Raw genomic sequence first — 8715 nt, 5'->3', positions numbered from 1 at the left:
CTTTCGCACGTTAAACAATTATCTAATTCCTAATTGCAACTCTTCACTCATCTTCCCGAGGCAAGAGAGTTAACTGACTATAAAAGTCCAGTTTCCACCCTTGTCGAACTAGGCTGGTATCATGGAGTTACATTTTGGCTGGACGAACGAGTCCATGCATAGTCCAATCAAAATTGCGCTCCGAAATCGAAATCCAGTTCGTAAATTGCCATGCAGGTTTCGGTCGATTGCAGGATTTGCTTAGCATGTGCAGCGCTCATTCGTTGTCAACAGATATTTTCTAAATCTTTGCATGTTTTTAATCAAGGTGCTCACGTGATTTGATGCACCTCACAATGTAGGACTCGTTTTATCACGAGTTATGGATCTTGATTATCGATCAGATTGTCTTGACTTGGCGCCGCCGTTTTGTTTGAAGCAAATGCAAGTGATACCAGAGGTGGAATCTGATTGGTCTATAGGAAAGGCATAGAAGGGACATAACTCGTAACAGCCACTGGTGGCGCTACGATCGAGCCCAGGAATTCCAGCCTAGTTCGGCAAGGGTGGAAACTGGACTTTTCTCTTGCCTCGGGAAGATGCTCTTCACCGAGCGTCTTTGATTCACAGGATAAAATGTGAAAATTAATATATATTGTTTGTCCTTTGTATAATGACTTACGAAAACAGTAAATCCCATCTGTAACATTGGCGAATGTTACATTGTATATTTTTTCACTCATGTGTATGTGTTTGGGTGGCCTTGAAGACAACAATGACTTGAAATAGTGGCAAGACCTGTGAGCTTATGTTTTTAAAGTGTCTTCTTTTATACGATAATTGTTTATTCATTGACCTTTATCTTAATTGTTAGACCATGCTCAGCTAGCAATACTATCTTATACTCAATAATTTAATTTTTGACAATTACATGTACACATATTATTGTAAGCTTACAGCCTCTCGTGACCCTAAATGGAAATATACCAACATGTTTACGTGACTTGTATTTTAAGCTAAATGCTTTATATAGCTAAAATGGATAGAATTATCATAAAAATGCCCGCATGTTATCAGAAAACTTCAGGCCACTGTAAGTTGATAGCAGCCCGCATTCTCTAACGACGGGCTGCTATCCGTTATTTGACGTCATTGGCGTCACGTTTCTTGTCTGTGGTGTCATCATATATTGTGTTCTATGACCTTGCTGTTAGTAAATCAATGACCTCCATTGTGAGGTTTTCATACAACCACTAAACTTATGCTACTGTTTCTTGTCTTACTCATTTTGGAATTAGCTACAAATTCTATACACTTTAGCTATAATAACGGTAACGGTATTTTTAGTGACATCATTTGCAGAAACCCTTGGTCTGTGCCCTCCTTCGTCCGCTAGTTAATGACAGAGATCTAGGGCTTCTGCAAATGATAATGCCCTGAAAAATAAGGTAACCGAATAATATAAAACTGGGAACGGTCTTACAGAGTGCTTCAACTATCCGAACCCTTTAAAAATACATTATAAGCCCAACATTGTTCATTTCGAGAGAAGAACATAACGTTTGTTCATTATTATTCGATTGCGTTGCGAACAAATCATTAAAATAGGATGACGAAGAACAACCAGTGTATCCCAACTGCATCCGATTTGGATATAATCATGTAGAACATTTATATCGCGTTTTACTCATTTGCAAAAGCAAATTATAATGTTTAAAAACATTTGATCTATATCATTATTATTATGACAATCCATCCTTTGATAAATTTGAAAAACTTATGGCATCAAAATGTCAAGCTTACTAGTTAGGTATAGGAGATCACAGAGCAGGCTTAAGCTGACGAGCATTTTGTCTTTGAAATAGGGCCTCGGGTTGATATTGTCAATGGGCATTCACCCTGCCGCTTTTACGTTTGAGTTTCATGCGCATATCACGTTGATCCACAGTGGAATAGCGTTGTGTTATTCACACTCGAGCTGTTATGAACCATTTTGTTTGAGTCATTTTATAACATTTTTTTGAAGACATATTTATTTTTCGGTGACAGGGGGAACTAACCATTTTGTTCTGACCCACGCCTTATTTTCAGAACACCCAGCACCTCCTAAAATCGATCTTATTCTGAAACTTAGGGACAAATTGTTTTATTTCTGCTTCTTTGAGAACAAATTCTGTGGTTGGATCAATGTTAATCAATGGGGAATAGCGTTGTTATGCAATGGGTTCTAACACTGTGTTATTCAGTGGTCTTGGGTTCTACTGGAGTTTTATTCAGTGGTTTGAAGGGGGTGTTTTTCAATGGGTGCTAATATTGTGTTATTGTATTGGGCCTAACGTTGTGTTATTCATTTTACCGTAGCTCTCAAAAGACACATTTGATTTGTCTTCTTGTGACTTGTTTAATGTTAAAGATGCAATGTTCAGTCACAGTAGGTCATGGGACAAGTAGCTTACTGGATGAAATCATTAGTCATCTGAGGTAGAATGAAAATTCTTCACATGTGACGAATGTAGGTTACAATGCGAAGACCCATATATCTGTTAACAGGTTTTCTGTTAATTTGCAATCTGATATCACGTACTGAAAATGTGCTGTACACAGAAGCCTTGGGAGACATAGATGAAAAAGTTAACAACCCAAGGAAGACAGAATACGCCATGAGTATAACTGGTGTCGGTTGGATATCTCAATCTGTATTTCACAAATATTGTTCATAAACTAACTCATATTGTCCCATTTTGTAAAACTGAAAACGTTACCATGACAATAGTGATACCAAACATGCAATATATAGATCTGGAGTGGCACTGATGATCACACGACCCGTGGAGATCCGGGGTAAAATAGGTCTTCAAGTACCCATGTAAAAGGCGACTATGCTTGTCGTAAGAGGCGATTAACGGGATCTGGTGGTCAGGCTCGCTGACTTGGGTGATGCATGTCAAAGCATCCTAATTGCGTGGAACGATGCTCAAGATGTCAATCACTGGATTGTCTGGTCCAGACTCGATTATTTACAGACTGCCGTCATACAGCTGGAATATTGCTGGAATATTGCTGATAAACAGTTAACAAACAGTTAAACAAACAAAACAAACAAACAATATCATACGTCACAAAAAAGGATGGACCGGAGAGTGAGATAAGACCACGATAAAGGAAGCTTTTTTTTTATCAAACAAGACATAGCTGTTATTACTGAATGAGTTAGTATAGTTTTATGCTGCTTGAGCAACATTCCAGCAATATCACGGCGAGGGACTCCAGAAATGGGCTTCACACATTTTAACCATATGGGGAATCGAACCCGGGTCTTCGGCGTGACGAGCAAACGCTTTAACCGCTAGGCTACCCCACTACCCTATAAATGAATGAGTGAATCAGTGAGTTGGATTTAACGCCGCCTTGAAAAATGTCCTACACATTGTCAGAAATAGTACAGTTTACTACGATGGCTGGTCAAATCAACAAGTTCTAAGCCTGACTAACTTTAAACTATATGCTATTACAAAGTGAACTGGTCAATGTAGTATATAGTTTAGGTTGTTCATTGCAAGTGTCTTTGGTCTGTTGAGGCCGTTTGTATATTAGTGACAGCCAGTTGAACGTGATAGGGTTCCAAGAACGAGTACCGAGCAGTCATCAGGTTTTTGACTTTAGAGAAAAGTAGTCCCCAAGAAAGTGTATAGGGATAAGTGCCCTAGCTATTCCACTGTTAACGCTTGGCAGCTACGTGTAAGGCTCAGAGAACAAGCCTTGATGATGACCCTAGGTATGGACGTCCCTCAACTTCCATCGATGAAGATTCAATCAAGGAGGTAGACAAACTTATACTGTCAGATAGACGTTATTGTATTGCTGAACTTGATGAAGACACAGGTTCTAAGGACCCGTGAAGATTCCGGGGTAGCATAGGTCTTCAGCAACCCACACTTGCCGTTAAAGGCGACTATGCTTGTCGTAAAAGGCGACTAACGGGATCGGGTGGTCAGGCTCGCTGACTTGGTTGAAGTATGTCATCGATCCCAATTGAGTGGATCGATGCTCATGATGTCAATCACTTGATTGTCTGATCCATGATTATTTTACAGACCCCCGTCATATAGCTGGAATATTGCTGAGTGCGGCGTTAAAAAACAAACAAACAAAAACAAACAAACACAGGTCTAAGCCATGAATCCAGTATGAATAAGTACAATGCATAGAATAACATTGATTTTGTTTGTTGTTTAACGCCACGCCACGCTCGGCGGTCTGTAAATAATCGAGTCTGGACCAGACAGTCGAGTGATTGCCATCATGAGCATCGATCCAATTGGGATACGATGACATGCATCAAGCCAATACCACCCGATCCCGTTAGTCGCCTCTAACGACAACCATAGACTGGCATAGTCGCCTTTTACGGCAAGCATGAATTGCTGAAGACCTATGCTACCCTGGATTTTGACGGGCCAGAATAACATTGAACGCACTGCATAAAACTGTTACTATCAGTAAGGAAATATTTAGTTTGGTGTGGACCTCGCTGTTTCGAATTCCACTTGCGACACATGTTTTTCATGAAAGCATTCTATCATCATGGGGAAAAGGAAGTTCCGTCACTGCCGAGGGGTGTTTTATTGACAGTTCAGTCAATGAATGTCCGGTCAAAGACAAAGGCGCCACGGTCTATGTGCATTTACACAGTAATAGAAAAAGTAAGTGACAGGTAAAAAAATTAGACACGTTTTGTTTTACATAACTCCTGGTCTCAAAATGGCGAGTCTTAGCGCCGTATCGGAAATATGATACCCTTCTCGCCACCGCTGATGCGTGCAATCTACCAGGCACAATAGTAAATGCGATGTTTCCTAACCTTCCGGTCGCTGTTACAAATTTAGTGTATAAGAAGAATTCACTAGCCTTTTCTTCTCAGTAATACCGGAAGAGCCATCAATCCTTCATTAGTCATACTTATGACGTATTCTGTCTCCCCTGGGGAATTAACGCGTTTATCTACTTTTCTGTACAGCACATTTTTAGTTTAACAGCTTGTGACAACACGTCAACATTAACTGAAATACTGTTAACGGGTATGTGTCATCGCACATCATTCACCTGCATTGTAACTTGTGACGTAGTTTCCTTCTACCTTACATGACTAATTCACTTCCCCTGCATGATATGGTTCTGACAAGTCTAAAAACATAATCAGGGTGTCACCGTGGATAACTGTTTCTCATGTAACGGTCCAGTGCCGCTATGTTCTCCGACTATATTTCCGGCACCGCTCGGTAATCTCCGGCGGTCGCTATCTTACAGTCATATCATTTGCTGTTAGAAAATTTGTGGCCCAACTATTTTTCTCTCTAGTAATCTAATGACACACTCAAACCATGGAATGACAGGATGTGTGTTGTCTCTCATATGTTCGCTACTATATTCTTGTATTGAAAATGTTTTTGTACGAATTGCAAACATTAGGGGGATTTATATCTACATTTAGATATTTCTCATGTATCTGTGGTCATATTGTACATAGTCTGTTGTGATTTGTTTATGATACAATTGGATAGTTTATGTTCAGCGTTTTATTTTGATACTTGCTATTAACTAACTATCTGGGAACTTTAGTATTTCCTTCTTCAGTCAAAGTGACAGAAACTTTAGTCGATTAAGACTAGTTGTTATTCAGATGTAATCGTCTACAGGTCACCGATCAGCTATCGCCCTTTTTTATGTTATTTCTGACATATTCCATGTATTAAACTGAGACAAAATTGTTATGGATGAGCAACTTCTTTATTATGCGCAAATGCGCTTATTTCTGTCCATGAAATAAGATTCAGTTGATTTCTGTCATAAAGCTACAATAGGGAATTCAAAACGATTCTAATCGCAGATTGGTTTCCGATTGGCGATCGATTTCGTCTACACAAGGTGTTGACTCTTTGCAACCTGGAGGCGACCTATCGGTGATTGATCAGTCATGAGGCGGTGATCCACCGGCGCTTCATCGGTGACTGGTTGCCGGTCGGTTGCAAAGTGGTTTCCAAGCGTGGGTTTGCAACATGTCACCGTCGGGAACAAGACCTGTCTGTGCATTACAGCATCATTTTGTCATAAGTACTCCGAGAGTTCACATCAATTATTTCCATTCATCACTATGGTCCGTAAAGGCAGGAACACAAAAGAACGAAAAATTGTAGAAGATACAATAGAGACTACTGCTGTGGTGCACAGGTCTGCTACAATTGAACAAGGCGGATACCCGATGAGGAGGAAGAGCCATATTATATTTGTACAAGTATCACTTGTCCCCAACTTGATTCAAATAAAACTGTTTTCTATAAACAAAAATCCAGGGGGGCAACTCTCCCCCCCCCCCCCCCCCCCCCGGCTACGGCACTGCATTCTGAGCTAGCCCATGAAATCACCCCCGACTTTCTCTCTCCAACTCTGCTATCAGATTCTCCTAGTCTCCTAGCTGTGGCCTTCTCGCGATCCAAGATCTCAGCCAATACTGCCTTCGCGTTGTCCTTCTCATTCGCCAGTACATCATCATGGCAGCAACTGCAGCATTTTGATTTATTCTTTGCAGACGGAGCAGCTGCAACTTTTCTGCTGTTAACATCTGGGCAGCTTGCAAAGAAATGATTTGATTCAGAAAAAGCACCATTTTTATACGCATTATGTTTTGATCGGTGATCGATCGACAACTAGTCACTGACCAGTCCCCGTTCAGTTGCAACAAGTCACCGAAGATTCGCTGACTAGTCACCGATCGGTCTCAACCGGTTGCAAACATTTCGCCGTATCTGCGGTGGACAGTTGCCGATCAGTCACTGACAAGTTGCAAAACCTATCTCTTAATGATCGGCGATCATACGCTAATTCCAAATATGGATAGAAGTAATTGCACCGGTCTCAGCGATCGCCAGTCGGTCGCAAAGGAAATCAGTCGCCAAGAGGTTGCATCGCGATCGCATTGTCTACCTTCCTTTTTATAGCATTACAGCTGGCTCAAATTGGTTGTATATTTGGGCTGATAGAACTAATTTATGATCTGTGTTAGCACATAGTGGATTTATTGGTAATTGTCAACCATCAGTACAATTAGTAGTTATTTAATAAACCTGTGAACTTTTTACCACGTTTTCTTTATCATTTTATTCTTTTTTCATGACACCCCTGATCATTGGAGCACAGCTCCGTGACACAGGGCGAACCGGGATTCGAGCCTATACTGTCATAGGTTCTTGTCGTGATGGCTTGGACAGGAAGAAACACGGATTCATTATTATCATATGGTTGTACATCGAGTTTAAACATGTTACCAACATCATAAGCCTCCAGTGACGTCGTCCCATTTTGATTTGAGGTTTTTACATCTCAGAAAAAAAGTCTAGTGACGACGTAATATTATTTTTACGGGGGCTTGTTTTCGCAGAGTAACCACTTTGCAGGAACTTTCTACAGAAGGTTGGTGGCACGGGTAGTCCATTTCCCTGATCAGAGTTGCGTCCCTTGGACACGCCAGAAACCTATGATCGTGTGATTCGCCCCTATTGTGTTTCTAGGTTTGTCAGCACGATACCCGTGCTCGTGGGTTTCACCAAAGTGGTAAACGTCTAAGAATTGCATCACTTTAGGCTTTCCTCCCACATCAAACTGATACGCCGTGATATAACTGGAATACTGTCAAAAGCGGCTTTAAAATCAACATATTCACTACAGAAAGTACCTTTGTCCCATAGATATATTTTGCACGTGAACACAATCTATTTATAGACATGACAATGAGGTGAAACCAAACAACAAATGGTGCGTGTTATTAAGCCAGAAAGAACCCACACCCTGCAACCGCCTGCAGAGGCGCTGATCAACCACAATGCTTTTAGGAATTGCCCTTTTCAAGTTCATGTACGCCAGCAAGGGATATTTTACGTCCGTTTCCTGAGGTTCACGGAGAGTGTGTTGGAAACATGAAATTGTTGATAAATGTTGTTTTAGATTTCTTTTTCTAAAATGACAGATAAATGACAGGGCTCGGTTAAAAATCTAAACACCAGTGGTCGGAGATGAAAAGGGGTTCAATCATACACGTGACGGACTTCAGTTGTCAGCTGCACGTGTTCATCGTGTCATCTTGTCATCGAATTCTTTTTATATATTATTTCACTACAATGTATCCCGATTTGTTCGATTGTTTTCTGGTATTTCTTGTATTTAGACGGTTTATAAGTTGGATAAATATAAAACCTCAGTGCCAGAGAATATCCAGTGTCGATTATCTGACGAAACAGATTCCATATGGCGTAAAAGGCAAAATAGCGGTAAGGTTTGTAGAAAATGGTGACTTTGAAATATTTTGTTTATTTTATTTTCAATTTCAGAGTCGGGGATTCTGGAAACAAATAGAAAAGGGTTTTTCCTCATATATTATGCTTTGTGGCGTGTTTAGTTGGAGAATTTACATATGAAAGATGTCTTCACTTGCTTATTGTATTTTTCATTCATTATTCCATATTTAGATATTTTAGCTGAAATATATCCGAAAGATTGTATAATGACGGGGCCGGGGATCGAACCCCGGACCTACCGCTCTCCGGGCGGACGCGCAGCCACAAGACCACGGAGTGTGACATGTATGGCTACATGGGCTTTTATAACCTTTTTAATATAAAGAGAGTGAGTGAGTGAATATGGTTTTACGCCGCTTTTAGCAATATTCCAGCAATATCACGGCGG

The sequence above is a fragment of the Haliotis rufescens genome, unplaced genomic scaffold (assembly GCF_023055435.1).
Source record: "Haliotis rufescens isolate VD_foot unplaced genomic scaffold, xgHalRufe1.0.p SCAF_15, whole genome shotgun sequence".
NCBI classification, from domain to species: domain Eukaryota; kingdom Metazoa; phylum Mollusca; class Gastropoda; order Lepetellida; family Haliotidae; genus Haliotis; species Haliotis rufescens.
Note: the sequence above shows the minus strand (reverse complement) of the source record.